The sequence below is a fragment of the Oenanthe melanoleuca genome, chromosome 2, assembly GCF_029582105.1.
Source record: "Oenanthe melanoleuca isolate GR-GAL-2019-014 chromosome 2, OMel1.0, whole genome shotgun sequence".
In the NCBI taxonomy this organism is placed as follows: Eukaryota; Metazoa; Chordata; class Aves; order Passeriformes; family Muscicapidae; genus Oenanthe; species Oenanthe melanoleuca.
In genome coordinates, this window is record NC_079335.1 from 41321460 (window position 1) to 41335516 (window position 14057).

A 14057-nucleotide genomic window follows, 5' to 3' on the forward strand; every position below is an offset into this window, starting at 1 on the left:
TTTTAAGTTTGAAGCCATTCCCCCCATTCTGTCACTAAATGCTCTTGTAAAAAGTCCCTCTCCAGCCTTTCTGCAGCCCCTTCAGGTATTGCAAATCACTCTAAGGCTTTACCAGAACCTTCTCTGCTCCAGGCTGAACAAACCCAGCTCTCTCAGCCTGTCTTTATAGGATTATTAAGGTCATAATGTTCTTCACAACAACATGCTTAAGCTGTAACCAAAGCATAAAACTGAAAAGCATTAAAATACTCAAAATACAGGAACCCTTTGCCTATACTTTTTTTTTAATGGCATGACTCTTCCCAAAGACCTATGGTACCAAATGGAAACTCCAAATCCTAGGTGCAAAGTGGCCCCATCATGTCTTATTTGAGCTCTCCATAGATTGCAAATAAATGTAAAAGCACACCAACACAACTGCAATGTGTCACTAAGCTGATAAAGTATCATCAGAGTAGAAGAGCAGCAGGAGAGTGACTCTACAGGTAAAATACATCAAGCATAAAAACCAAACCAAACCAAGAAAAAAACATTTTCTCTATTCTTACATACCTACCAGCATTAAATACATATATGCATTTTGGAAATCCACCTTTTCTTTCCTCTGTTGCACATTATTAAGTACCAGCAGGTCAGATTCACTTTTCCATCTAGCAGTTTGTGACCTGCCCTCATTAGTCTCTGTAAATATTATATAATTAAGAGAAGCATATTATTTACTTATAAATAAACACAGTATCCAAATGGTTGCTTGTTTTCCTAAGGGGTGACTTTGGAATTGAATTAAACAACTGCACATGTAATTGATTAATCTTTAAATTTAGGGAAAAAAAGAAAGCTCCTAGAAGACCTCTAAACACTCCAAGGAGGATGATTGGAATGAAGGCCAAGATGTTCACGTCCAGCAAGTTCTTAATCTGAGTCAAAGAAAGAAGAAAACTGTTCTGAGCATCCTGCCAGTGACAAGAATTATTGCATCCTTTCCCATAAAACTTGATACCTCAAAGTAATTTCCATGGAGGAAATAAATCCTTTTGATTTAGAGAACTCAGCTAATTCATTTAAAGCTGATCTCTTTTTGCACACCCCACAGAAGAGGGATCAAACAGGTAGATGCTGCTGTTGTCAGCAGTGCCAGAAAACTGTGATGTACTGCACTTACCACTGGCACTCAGCACTTCAGGTTACATCTAAATAACACAATATAATGGCTTTAATGAGCCCTTCAAAAGACTTTGCTGAATCAGAGCTTTGCAGAATGTTCATTTCTTAAGTGTCAATCTGCATCCATGTGCATTGAGATAGTTTATAAGTAAATTTATTTAAGTGAAACTGTGGATATTCATGCTGAGCTAGAATAACTCAAGAAACAACAAATCACAGGCACAGAACATAATCTGGCAGCTGTAATAGTAATTGAATTTTCTACTTGACTCCTCAACAGGCAGCAAGGATGAAAGCAATATCATGTTTTAATTTTATCTTCCAGGCAACAAAATGGGGCCAAGGGGTCAGTGATAATCTATTAAAAGCTGTGGGGATATTATTTCCCTAACCCAGGTTTAGAGTTACACAGCTTTTTGTCATGATTAACATCTGGACAAAGCTAGAGATCATAAAATGTATAAAAAGCTACCTGCCAGGATGTGGGAATGTCACTTGTCAAGAGTTGCCTGCAGAAAACCCTAAACTGGTGTAACCTTGGGGTTAGGGGATTGGACAAACTGTCAGCCCAACGTAAATTGCTTGAGTGTGAGGTCTCTTATTGTTCAAATTCTTTTTTCTCCTTCCTTTTCTTCTTGCCCCTATTGTTATTTTTGTTCTTGCTACAAATACCCTAGAGTGTAACAAACTCACCAGGTGGCTGTACTAAACATGGGTGGTATTTCCCAAAAAGAGAAATGCCAGGATCGAATCCAAGCTTCAAGAGCTGGTCCACAGAGTGCTGCAGACAGAAAAGCTGGGTCTGGAAGAGGGAGAATCCCAGCAGCCATTCCCTGGCACCAGAAGCTCAACACCTGCATGCACAGTCACAGGGAGCAGGGACAGATTTAAGGAACACCATGCCTTAGAACCAGCATTAAGCCATTACCTAGGTGCACCTAGATACTCTGTGCACTAAGCAAAACTTTAATAGTGCTATCTTTACCAATAGCTGTAACAATACCCATCTTTTTCCAAAGGATTTAAAGAGATCTAATATTTAAGGTGTTGGAATTCAGAGGTAAAAAGCTTATTTTGAAGTAGAAAAAGGATCTGGTTTATTTACTTCAGGATCCAAATATCTTGCATTATATTCTACTTAATTCCAATCCTGCACTAAAACTAAGAATAGGCATACATGATTTTATTGTTTTTTCACCCTACCTCCATTTTTGCTAAGGAAAAGATATACTGAGGTATTTGCTTTCAAGTAAAATATGAGCATTACACTGCATGTGTGTGGCAGTAAAGGTAAAGTCAAGAGAGTATTCCACTGGCTGGAAATGAAAGGTGCCATAGTACGCTGTTTGTTTTTGTTGCAATATAAACCACAAGCTTTGGCCAGTCATCAAGAAAAATGGTACCTACAGAGCAAGTTTCACCTTTAGAATTAATCCTATGGTCTATGTAAAAATAAAGTGAAGTTTCCTGAAAATCTCATGCTCTGGAGTACAATAAAATCCCCTGGTAACATTGTGTTAGGTAGAATGAAACTAAAAAAAATCAAATAATTTCTTGAGAAACATAACCCACAAGCTTTCAACTCAGTTTATTCACTGTAAACTGTGTTTTGCTAATGCCACAAAATATACAAGAAGCAAAATTTCCCCTGAGCCTCATGTTCAGTGAAATGAAAATATTTCTGCTTATCTGTACCACATTAAGGGCCAAAAACTTATTGAACCCTGCCACAAGTTATGTTCTTAATAATTTTAACTAACTTTTCCCCCTAGTAACACTAAGAGAAGATAGACGGAGACAGAATCCACTGCTCTTTTCAGAAAACATTCTTAACTGAGTGCTAAAAAAGCAAAGCTTTTTGTAAAATAGCAACAAAAGCAAATCCACTTTCCCCTCTGCAGGCAGCTTTTCATTACACAATACTTTGGTTTCAGCAGTGAATCTGGCTTCAGAAGGCTTGACCTCTTCCCTGCCCACGTAGCCTCACCTTTCAGCCACAAACTTTTATCTGCTTGGTGTGTAACTGCAGCTGTTTGGGCACCTGTACTATGGGTAGGGCCACAAAAAGGATTAGGGTGGAAGGAAGCCCAATGTCTTCTCCACTCTCCCCTGCTAAATCTGGATAAAACAATTCTATCAGGGAGCATGTATGCAAACATTGCCCAATTTCCTAACCAAAGTACAGCTATATGTGGAAAATGTCCTGATCTTTAGTTTCTGCATTGCTAGAGGGCTACAAGCCAGAAGAAATTCAGAGATCAATGAAAGTGATTGGATAATTACTTTAGGAAAAAATTACTTACAGTAAAAAGTAGCCAAAAGTGGATTGGATTAGGAACACCAGGAGTTCTTTTCTGCCTCACTAATTGATCTCCAAGTCAAATACAAAGAAGGGTATATAGGCTGGAAGAAGTGAAGGTCCTGATACTTGCACATCACAATTGAATCATCATTAACATCATGAGCAATAAAAATGAACTAAAGACATGAAAATAAAAGCAACTACTTTTAGGTGGACACAAGGTAAAAGGTTGTGCCATGCTGGATGGAATAAAGCAAAGGCAGCTGAGGCTGAAGGTCACCTCCATTTTGCAACTCGGAACAAACAGTGATTGCATCTTTTCAAATGTTTAATCTGTAAGCACCAAGGAACAAGGGCACAGTACAGCTGTGCCTGCAACAGCTACAGAGTGCTTGAGCCAGCTACAGAAGGGGAGGACAGTCTATTTAAGAGCTTCTCTGCTTTTTCCTTTACTTCAAAGTATCTTCTTCCAACCAGCACCAACACAGAAAATTATCTTATGAACAGCTAATAAGCCAACAGTAGGTGTTTTGTCTGCTCACTGTAATTTAGAACAAAACACTCTGTGTTGTATAGGTATAAAGGTATAAAGTGTGAAGGTTTCCATAACCCACATATCTGATAACTGTCCATGTCTCAGCTCTGCCCCTTCTCTGATACTCCCCCAGCAAAAACACAGAAAGAAACAAGCCTAAACCCCTGCATCTTCTTCCTCCCACGCCCACACAGTACATACCCATAATAGAACTCTTCTCTGCTGCAAAAAATCCAAAATGACCTCTGTAAACAAACCCAGAGAGAACAGTAAATGCATGGTGACAGTGGCCACCAAGCAGCAGGTTTGCCAGGCCAGCCTGATGTCCCAATTCTTCTAAGGAGAACAAGAGTCTGCTGATGACAGCACAAAATACCAAAGCTTGCTCATGCACCAGCTGTAATGAAACTGTGCCTGCAACAGGTAGGGGAGACAAAATGTGGGTAACAGGGGTAAAAAAAGAGAAACAAAACCCACCATAGTTTCCTCTCAAAGCCTGCTGGTGTATTATGGGTTATTGTAGTGCCTGGCACCTCTAGGATGTGAGTTCAGGCATGTTTGCCTTGACAAAATCCTCAGCCCCATTGCAGGGTTTGGGTACCACAGGTGCCATGTGACAGTGAGCTGCTGAGCTGGCACCAAACAGCCCAAGAATAGGCAGAAAATAATTATAGTATTACAAAAAAAGGAATTAATGAGCAGTCTCCCTTGAACATTTATATTACATATTTTCCCACACACAATATAATTTTCTTTACAAAACACCCATTTTGTTCTATTAAAACAACCTCCTGCATCAGACAAATGTTACATTTTTAAAAGAGGTCACAGTGTGCAAAACAAAGTGAAGGCTTTAGAAACAGGAAATAAAATTATGTTTGATTTCTGTCTTAGAAAAATAGACTCAAGTCCAGCCTTTGTGGGGGTTACTGGAGTGATGCTGATGCATCTAATGAACTAATCAATAGTGCTCAGAAGCTGATAAAACTTGCATCCTCTGGATGTGCTACCTGGCACTCCAGGGGTAATTTGTAGACATGCTCAGCATTCAGTACCAGCTGAAGTCAATGAGTGTAAAAAGCATTTGAGTACTTTAAATAGCAATAAATGGCAAATTCTCAGAAAAAAAAAAACCAACAAAACAAAAGTCAGAGTCTTCTCTAAACATCTGGAGGCCCTCTTAACTTCTCTGTAGTGTTCACAAATTTTATCAGTACAAGGACAGGTAGCAATGAGGATAATGAAGGGAAAGTAAGAGAAAAAATTAAACAGGTCATGTCAAAGCCCTAAACAAAGCTCACCAGTAAAGTCACATAGGACACTTTTGTGTATGGATTTTTACTTACACGTGGTACTTTCCCAGTGGTGTTGTTTCCAGCAGAAGGGAACTCAAGAGATACTGCATGCCTCAGCATTTTCTCTTCTTTTTTTACCACAATTGTTGATTTCTTCCATGAGTAACGTTTTGTTTAACCAGAACATCTCAGATTTATTTAAATGACTGATCTTAAAAGGCTGAAGGCAAAGGACATCCCATATCTTCCCTCTGATGCTTTTTTTATTTACTTTTAAGCTCCAGGTAGTTCACATGTGACTGTTCATTTGATTTCTATTTCTTGAGGAAATTAACACACAGGATCTTTTTTAAATCCGTACTTTAAAAAGCCAAACATGGTTTTGCATGTCAACATAGCAATAAATACCATCCAGAAGCCATAAAGTGTTTGCAATTTCTTTTTCTAGAAACTAATGTCATTAATTTGAGTAGAAGTGTTCAAAAGAGAGAATTTACCAGCATTATGTCAGAGAGACACATGAGCAGAGAAGAGACAGACTAAAAAAGTGTCACAAACAATTTACTTTTTCAAAACTCAAAAATAAAGCAAAGACCCCCTGTGGACACTGGGCTATCCCATAAACTCTTTTTTTTCCATCATTAATTTAAGGATAAAGTTCGGTGTAAAAATCCTGCTGTTTCTCCCTCCTTTTATAACCCAGAAAGCAATGGGAAAATGTCTTCTCTATTAATGCATTAAACAACTTGTGAACTTTCTTTTAATTAAACAACTTTCTCCTAATTGGAGTGGGTGGCTTTTGCCCCATTCCAAAGTGACAAACAGCAGGAATGCTGACAGGTTGCTGGTGCAGCATCTCTGTTTCCCTTCCAGAGGCAATGGCTCACCAGTGACTCACCAGACACCCCTGGGGCATCCAGGGCAGTGGTGGGGTGGCCCTGACAGAGCCCCACATCCCTGCCCATCACTTCTATCAGCTGGTGAAGACCAGGAGGTGCATGCCAGTGGTGTCCAACTGCAGCTGCCTCAGGCCACAGCCCAGGGGAGCACTAAAAGTGATGTTGTATAACTGAGAGCACTCTCTGGTAAATTATTCATAAGGCAGTTAAAGGCAGATGGGGACAGAGCCTTAGCCAGCGTGCAGCAGCAAAGCCAGATTGGTTTCAACAGATTTAAACATGGAAAATGCTGAACATGTCTTTTAAATATGCGAAGTCCCATTGACATAAAGGAGGAAGCTACTAAAGACTATCAGGTTCTTGACTCAGAGACTTAAATGTCTCTTTTGCAAAGATGATGGCAGTCCATGAAATGCCTTTGAAGAGTTGCATGTCAATGTCTGCCCAAGAGTGGTGACACACAGACTAGAGCTCACCATCCCAATCATCTGTTCCCAGGTTAACAACCACGGCAGCCACAACAGCCCCACTTCTAACAGAAGACATGTGATGATTTAAATTATTACAGTGTGTTCCCAGGCAGCACTTCAAATTACATTTAAATGGGGAAAAAAAAATCCAAACCCTTAGTGGAATGAAAAATCTATTCATTGTATAATCTTGGAAGACTTCTCTACAAGACTGAAATTAGGAGCCTTAATAAATCTCTCAGAGGCTTTTAGCAACTTACGTTGTGTTTATGTTTAATAAAAATGGTGGAGGGTTCCAACTAAATTAAATTAAACTAGCTCTTAATTCCTGTGTTTTGAAAAGGCATCACGTTGATACTGTGATGACTTTATTCATGGAAATATGATTCAACTTTTTGGCTCACAAATCACTGTTACCAACCCCACACGGAGGAAAAAAAGGAAATCACAGCTGCAGTCTCTGAGCTCCTGGAGACAAATGTCTGAAAGCAAAGAAAACAAAAGAAACCAAAAGGGAGAGCTAATCCCTGGGAAGCATTGTCTAGAAGGTTTGTGGCCACCTCTGACTAACCATGCACTCCTATTTTTGCACATCTGAGTCATCCCCTAGGGTGCTGCACCTCTGTGCAAATAAATAAATAAATAAGCATAAACCCACAGAGCAGCAGAAAATCTGAATGGCTGGTGGGAAGGAACAGGTTTGGTCAGGGTGGTGAAGAGGGGAGAACAAACCTCAAGGATGAGTACTTTCCAACCCCAAAAATGAACAGAAATAGAACAGCAAAACAGCCAACAAACAATCTATATCCTTTTAGCAGAGACCAGTTTTACCATCTCTATTCAAGATATGCTTCCAGATAGGTAATAAAGCACAGCAGAATTCTCCTCTGAATGATGAATAAAGGAAATTATGTCACTTTCCAAAACAAACAAAAAACCCCAAAATCTGGCCTGCAGTTACCAAGTTTGATTCTATTGCAACACAGTAAATTTTAAGATCCTCTCTGACCTACACAGGAGGACCTGGCAAGCCTCCTCTATCCCCCTCACAAGGCCAAGGACAACAGCAGGGCAACAGGGATTCTCTTCCTTTGTACATAAGAAAGCAGAATAAAAACATTATCCTTCAGAAAGGCTATAAACTCCACTTTTCCCCACCTAGAAACACAGTGTAACACCACTGCAAGAAAAACAAGCAGCTCCAACCCAGCTTGCAGTCTGCCACCTGCAGAGCACCTGGTCCCTGTGCTTGCCCCCAGCTGGCACTGGTGGCCACCGTGTTCCCAAGCTGGGAACACAGACCCCATCAGTCTGTGCCTTGCACAGACACTTTGGGCCCTTCTGCAGGTGGCTTTAAAATTACTGTCCCTGTTCTGTGAAACCACTCAACACTCCCTTTGTTTTCAGACAGACCTCACACAGGTAAAAGCAGGTACACGAGCTGTAAAGCAGCCAGCTGTCCATGGCTGTGTGGCAGGTGGCTTTTCAGAAAGAAAAACCTGACTGCAGTTATCCAGATAACTCCTTGCTGAGCATCACTCAGGGAATAGTACTGGGGAACCAAGCCAGTATTTAAAACACACAGCAAAAAAAATCCTTTCCTTCACTGCACGTCATGAACAGTTGTGCTAATGAAAAAGGGATGGGGAACAGCACAGGTGAAAAGAGCTCTTAGTGCAGGGTATTTTTAAGCCAGTGCTGTTACTAAGGCAGATGTTGCAAAGCCATACCCTTAGCCTGGTAGCTTTAACATTGAGAATTGCTATTTCTCACCCCAAACAGATCATGGGACCTTCTGGCTCACAGAGGAGCCTGTAGGCTACAGCCAGCATGCATGAGAGAAATGTCCCTAAAAATGTCATGATGTTAAAATGATGCTGAATAGAAGTGCCATTCAAAACATCCAATGATTTCTGGCAAGCCAGAGGCAAAGCTGCTGGCAAAACAACTGCAAAGGAAACAAAAAAAAAGAAACAGTCAACCACTATTAGATGTTGATGTGTTAGATGCATCTATGGACAATTTTTCAGTGTGACCCTCACCTTGTTATCTTCACAAACAAACTTTCCCAGAATTAGCAGACAACACAGATGCCCATATAGCTTCTGGCAATGCACAAAAATTCAAGCTCCTGACAGTGTTGCTATACACATGCTGGGGCTAATGGGAGAGGAAAATGACTGGCAAGTACCCCTGTCCCAAGCCCCAGCCTCCATCCTGATGCCTGAAGCCCATCAGCTTCTCATCTTTTTTGCACAGGCTGTCTGTGGATCAAGGTGTACATGTGAACCTCTGTGATTTGTCCCCTCACTTCAGTCTTTAGAAAGCTTAAACCTGCTCAGTTATTGTAGGCATAACAGCAAACCCCCTTTTCCTACTGTTGGTGGATTTTAGGGTAAGTCTAGTAAAATATTCACTTTTTCTCTCACCTATGCTGTTAATTGCCTGTCTATAATTAAATTGAAAACAGCAGGACAGTAAATGACAGCAAGGCTCAATGTTATAGCTTTGGTGCCTCATAAAGTACTAACCTGGGCCATATGCAATACCCACACAGCACAGCTAAATGATCAATCTAAAACCAACAGGAACTTTTATATGGACTGATGGTCTTTGGCTTAGGCCCCTTCCAAACACTGAGTTTTCATGAGTTATACCAGCTGCCACTTGTATTTATTTTATAAACACCACATGCTAAGTGTAAATTGCATCGCCACCACCACTGATTTCACCCCAGACACTTTTATACAAGTTATGGGTGGTGGAATCCAGGCTTAGGCTGAAGGCCAAGAAAGACCTCTCCAGTGGGGTTGTATAATTGAGGTGGGGTTTTTTGTTGTTTTTTTTTTTGTTTGTTTGTTTGTTTATTTGGGTTTTTTAAATAAAATACTGAAGCAACAGGTATATGGAAGAGTAAGAGATTTGGCTCATCACAGTGTTATTGACTTCTTGCATAGGAGACCTGACACTTGCCAGCACAGAACTCAGAGAGAGAACCACCAGCCCAGAGAGAAGCACTCACAGCCAGGTCATCAGCACCCACAGGCCAGGTGGTCATCTTTTGTACTACAAATTTCTGCAGGTAGAAGATACATGATAGGGAAAACCCAAAACAAGCAACCCAGGCTCTTCAGAAGGAAGGGACTGAAGAAAGGTAAGGGGAATTATGACTTGCAATGTCAAGCCATGGGATTTCTTCCCAGGACTTCCTGCCCATCTCTAAAAACACTATAAAGGAAATGTTACTCTTTTCAGGTCAGAAAGAATAAGCACAAAACTCACTCTCTGGTGTCTTCAGGTATTCTACCCGAGCAGAGCCTTCAAAGCCTTAGATCAGTTAACTACCTTAATGAATTTGCAGCTATTAACAGTAGACAGATTATAAGTGAACAAGCTGTTTCCTGCTTTATTCCAGCATCTCCCATACCGGGCAGTCTCACATTCAAAGCACATGTTTTGGTCACCCCAGGTTTTTGGTTTGTTTGTTTGTGTTTGGGCTGACCACGGGCGTGCTCTCTCCAGACCTCCTCAGCTCCCACACACTTTTCTGCCTTCCACAGGGCTCAGCTGTGACACATGGTGGGTGCAGGCCAAGCACATCCCTGGTGTTTCTGAGGCCACAGGGTCACAGCCTTCCCAGCAGCCTGTCACATCAAGTGTTTTGTAAACTCATCGTGCAGCACGGCCAACCAGCAAAGCAAAGTGCACAAAAATAGAGTTCTGCTCTTCTGCAGCTGAAGGAGGTACTCAGATGGGAAGATCTTCCAGGGCAGCAATTACATGTTTGTACTGATGTGAGAGCTTACCTCCTGCCCTTCTGTATTAATAATACAATAGGATAGATTTTATAACAGAACAGGACCAAGAGTGTCTGTAACAGTTGTTTTGATGACCTGGAGTCAAAGTGTGGTTTCTTTCTGTGTATTATTTACTTATACTTCAGTGTGTATATATACAGACATGCTTATATATACATACAAATGCATATATACACATTTGCATGTGTATTTATCTACTGTTTATATATTTTATAAACATACACGTAGTTTGTATATTAAAAAACGGAAAATAATATTCCAAGAGGATTATATATGCTTTCCTCATGGAAAACCTAAACTTTTTCATTTTTTTAATATTTCCTCTGATAAATTCAGCTTCCATCTGTTCTGCAGAGTAAGTCTTTCCTTGCATTTCTGTGCAACTGATTGAGATCTGTCCTTCAGCAGTTGCAGTATTATTCCATTATCTTGAGTCCACAGAATACTGGAGGACACATCCATGTCTCTGTTGCACTGGAGAGCCCAGAACTGGGCACAGTACTCTAAATGTGGCCTCACCAAAGCAGAAGAGAGGAAAAGGATCATTTCCCTCAGTCTGAATGCAGCCCAGGAGGCTGTTGGCCTCAGCAGTGGTCTATCAAGCACTGCTTCCTTTTATTTTTACTTTTGTTCTGCAAGTTTGCTGAGTGTGCACCAAAATATTATCCCATCATCCGGGTCATTAGTGAAAATTTCCAACAGTATTTGACCCCAGGACTGACCCCTGGGCTATACCCTTGAGGACTAGTCTCTGGCTGGACTTCATGCCACTGACCATAAAGCTTTGAGCCCAGCAGCTCTGCCAGGTCAATCCATCTCACTGTCCAAACATCTAATCCACACACCCTTGGTTTGACCATGAGACTGTTATGGGAGACAGTGATGGAAGCCTTACTAAAGCTGAAATAAAGAACAGCCACTGTTCCAGTCGTGTCATTGTAGAGTTGGTGTCCACTGTAAATCCATGCTTGATTTTGCTTGATTCTCTCATTGGAATGGACAGCTCCTCACCATGGATGAAAACCAGTCTGCCTTCTTGGACCCCAGCTCTTCCCAGGATCATCTCCTCTGGGATTCTTCCATGCAAATCCCTGAACAGATTAAAGTGCTGCCCTGAACCCCAGTCCCTCACCTTTTCCCCCTCATCTCAGGATCCCACACACCCCAATCTCATGGATATTGCTGCTCTCAATCCTCACATTCCTGATCAGTCTTTCCTTCTCTGCAAGTACAAGGTCCAGCAGTATATCCCCTCATTTTCTTCTTGATCACCTTATCAGGAAGTTGCTCTCAATGCACTGCAGAAACCTTGTGGGTTGCTCGTGCCCTGATGTGTTATCCTTCCAGCATGTAATGGGATATTCAGCTAAACTCCCACAAGAATCTGGGCCAGTGACCACAAGACTTCCTCCAAATATCTGAAGACAGCTTTGTCCAGTTCCTCTCAGTTTACAGCAGACATCCACACCACCACCCCACGTGCTGTTGCCCTCTAACACTGATCTGCAAGCTCTCAGCTGACTCTGGTCTCCCCCACAGCAGACCCCCAACCATCCCCACTTGTAACTATGGTGTGGCTTCCCAAAGAGCCTCTATCCAGCCACTGCAGTGCTGCAGCAGTGTCAGCTGTCCCTCCACATCTGTGCAGGCAGGGAGCCCATCTGCCTTGCTCCAGCCTCAGGGAGAGATCCCCAGCCCCAAATCTGCAGAGCTGCACCCTCCCCAGCAGCTTGCTCTGGGCTGTGGCCTCTGCTGAGTCAGGGTAATTTCTCTGCTGGGCACCAGCTCTGGCAGCTCCCTGCCATGCTGCTGAGCACAAGAGCACTGCCAGCCCACCCTGGCCTCCTCCTGCACAGAGTGCTGCTGGCTGCATGCTGTCACTGATGGTGTACAGGCTCCCTCCAGCACCAGCTGCCAGGATTCCTGACTTTGCCTGGTCAGCATTCAGCTGGAACAAAAGCTCAAAAGCCCCTTCTCACAAGAAACTCTTTAATATTTCTACCATCACCATAGATACCACAAGCCAGTGAAAATTTTACCATCTGCTTTTTTCTACAGGTGAGCAAAAGCAAGCAGTCAGGGACAGAGAAGCCTTAACACTTATATTGGTTTTATCCATTCAGTGATTCCTACCAGGACCATTCCAATTACCACAGGGCTAATGACAGCCATCAAGAACAAATCAATAATTCTGCAATAATCTATTCCTGAAAATATAGCTGACCTAGACATAGAGTGAAATATGTCTGATACCAGGTCCACACTCACTAAGGACCTTAATGAAAGTTAATCCCTTCCCTTGGATATCACCCAGACTTAAAGCAGCACATGTCACTGCCATACAAGGAGAAAGAGGAAGACCACAGTACATTAGAGACTGCTTTCACAATCCCATAACAAGAACAAAATCAGGTACTACACTATATATTATATAATATCAGACATTATACTATAGGCCAAGTTGTAGCCTTGGACACCAAATGTGTGTACACAAAGTCCACAAGGAGATCTGAACTCCACACTCACCTCCACAGGCAGCACCTTTAGACAGTTAAAACTTGACACTGTGCATTTTCTAATAAACTAAAGCAGAAAATGTCACTCTGACTTTCTCTTGCTCATCTGTAATTCTCTACCAGGTTCCATTTCACTTGGATGAGAGTTAATCATCTGATGAATCAAAAACCCCAGCAGCCACACTGCTGTTCTGATCAGTGCCATCTGCAGCCATCAATCTTGCTCTTTTCTAGAAACAGGAAGACACAGTTACCTCTCAGACCAAAACATAGGATGGAGATGCTGCCTTTCACAAAGACACAAATTCCACTTTTAGAGCATTTTGATTATTACCTGTGACTGCCTGAACAACAAGCTGCTTTCACCAATATCTCTTTTAAAAGCGTGCACTCAACAAAGATTTACCTTTAGGTGAAAGCCATTTTCATTTGGATAAGGAATACAGTTGGATTTTTTACTTTTGGATTTGTTTCTTATAGATAGAAGTACCAATGCAATCTGGTCTCTGATGTTGAATGCTTGATGTGACATCAAAATCAACTATATGATCCAGTAATTAAACATTTGGTAAAGCACTCTGAACACATTTCAAAGTAATCACTGTTTTCCTTTGACTGCAATAATGACCTGAGCACCCATCATGCAAATGTGCAAACTTTTGCCTTCAGTTTCTGTCTTTCCTAAACTTACACTTCTAATAATAACTGTGCACCAGGAATAATGACAGATTTATTTTGAGTATCACCTAGGACTAGAGCAGGCCTACTGAGATTCAAACACCACTGCTCCTGCAGATTATGCTGAGAGAAAAAAAATTAAAATTAATTACTTTTAATAGTAATTTTTTAAATTAATTAACTAATTTTAAAATTTATTATAATTAACTTCAAGAAGTCTCAGTAAGAGAACATTTGCCCAAACTTGTGCAAAGTCTCTCCCTTTTAAGTTGCATACATTGAGAAGTTAATAATTTAATTCAGTTTTGCATATTCAGTAAGCTGTGAAGAGCAAAGACATAAGCACTCACAAATATGCTTTTAATCCCTTGGCCCCCTTG

General features: G+C 41.3%; 1 pseudogene; it reads right to left on the minus strand.

Annotated features, from left to right (window-relative positions):
• Positions 1 to 3738, minus strand: part of LOC130249039 (chloride channel protein B-like) — a 61756-nt pseudogene extending 58018 nt beyond the window's left edge.
• Positions 3739 to 14057: the final 10319 nt, after the last annotated feature.